At 42.6% G+C, this 1896-nt stretch overlaps 1 non-coding gene across 1 annotated transcript; it reads left to right on the forward strand.

Moving 5' to 3' along the window:
* The first annotated feature begins 676 nt into the window (after positions 1-676).
* TRNAA-CGC lies at positions 677-749 on the forward strand. The gene has a single exon. It is a non-coding gene; the product is annotated as a tRNA-Ala (tRNA).
* Positions 750-1896: the final 1147 nt, after the last annotated feature.

A 1896-nucleotide genomic window follows, 5' to 3' on the forward strand; every position in this document is an offset into this window, starting at 1 on the left:
GTCTTCTGTTGAGGATACCGTTATATTATCTGAACCTATATTTGATTTTACATGACATACAAAACATCACGGGCTATGCATTGATCATGCCCTAACACGGATACTTTTAGATAGAAACTTTCCAAAGCAGCGACGAGCTTTGGTTTGGTGGCGAAGGGAAGCCAAGGACAAAGCAAAGCAATCAAGCCGCACCCACACGGGGCTGAGCGGTCACGTCAACAAAGGGAGAGACATCTCTCTTTCTTTCCCTTCAACTTTCCTTCCTTCCTTCTCTGCCTCCTCGACTTTCTGTATCTGAACAGCTCCCTCCAATGATGGCTGACGCGACTGCTGCCGCCGCTGCATCATTGCGTAAACCACACTGCTCGCGGTGCATTCACAACAAACGTGTTGTATCGTAGAGGGATGTTTTTCTTTTTTTTACTTCAGAAGAAGGAGAAGAAGGTCTGCTTTTTCACTCGAAACCGTTGCGACCGTCAGAGAGTTTACAAATCTGCTCGTGCGGCCATCCTTCAAGTGCCAACATTGTTCATCCCCGAATCCTTCGCGTGAGGTAACAGCGACGTGAATGAATGGTGAATGGATGGACGGGCCCGGGTCGAATTCTTTCTCCTGTTGTCTTCTCCGGCGACGGCGTACGTTTGTGTTATGTATTTTCCCGATGGGAACATCAAATGGGGGTGTAGCTCATATGGTAGAGCGCTCGCTTCGCATGCGAGAGGCACGGGGTTCGATTCCCCGCACCTCCAAGTCACATTTTTGCTGTTTAAAACATCATCCATAGTTCAACAGGTCACGGCTTTGCTAGAACCCAAAATGGACTTGCTCATATTTTCTCTCAAGGTTTCCCCGGATTGAACCTTATAACATCTAACATCCGTGTTGTGCAGCAAATATCGTTTTCTGCATTCTAATCACGAAATTTATTGGGTCTCGCCCAATGGGAGGAAAGGTACTAAAATTTCCAAGGTAACACTTTGAGTTCGTCCCGGAGAGTATCTTTTTTCTTTGTTATGAAAAAAGTTGCGAGTCTTTCTCCTTGTCAAGTTATACTTGGGAGTCAAGGTTGGAAGCTATATATAAACCCGAGACCAAGACAACATCATCAGATTCCTACATTCAAGCTCCAATCCACATCAGGATTGAAGTGCTCTAGATCGCCAATCACGCTGAGAAAGTCGATCTAGCTTTAACCACCATATAGGCATATACCATTGTAATCTATTCGGAGATTATGAGTTGTAAAAAGTTGAAGTCTATCTCATTGTCAAGATTGATCTGGGGTCTGAAAGGATCAAGGTGGACGTAAAGGGCGAAGAATAGATAGTTAGGTACAATTGCAAATTTTAATTAAAGATTAGCAAGTTTAGGCAACATGAAATATGAAGATGAGTCTATGCTAAGATGAGTTCAACAAATATACTAAGATGAGTTCAACAAATATACTAAGATGATTACAAAGATATGGTGAGATAAACAACACAATAAGATAAAGTCAATGCTTTGTCAAATGACCAAAGTAAACCATAAGTAAAGAGTTAAGTTTTAAGATAACCAAAGCTTCAAAGACGAGGATGTATGTCGATGTTCATTTTCTTACGCCTTGTTCGGTTGGCAGGGGAGTGAAAGAGATTTGGCAGGGATTGAGGGGATTAAATTCCCCACAAATCAAAATCCCTTTCAATCCTCTCCAATCCCCTTGGAAGGAGGATTATCCAAACAAGGCCTTAGAGGGAAACTAGTTACAATGTTATATTTCCTCTCTTCCTAAGGCCTTGTTCGGATTCGGCAGAGATTGAGTGGATTAAATTCCTAGCAAGTCAAATTTCCTTCTAATCCTCTCCAGTCCCCTTGTGAGGAGGATTAATAAAGCAAGGCCTAAGTGGATCATCAAAA

Source organism: Hordeum vulgare, chromosome 5H, assembly GCF_904849725.1.
Source record: "Hordeum vulgare subsp. vulgare chromosome 5H, MorexV3_pseudomolecules_assembly, whole genome shotgun sequence".
NCBI lineage: Eukaryota > Viridiplantae > Streptophyta > Magnoliopsida > Poales > Poaceae > Hordeum > Hordeum vulgare.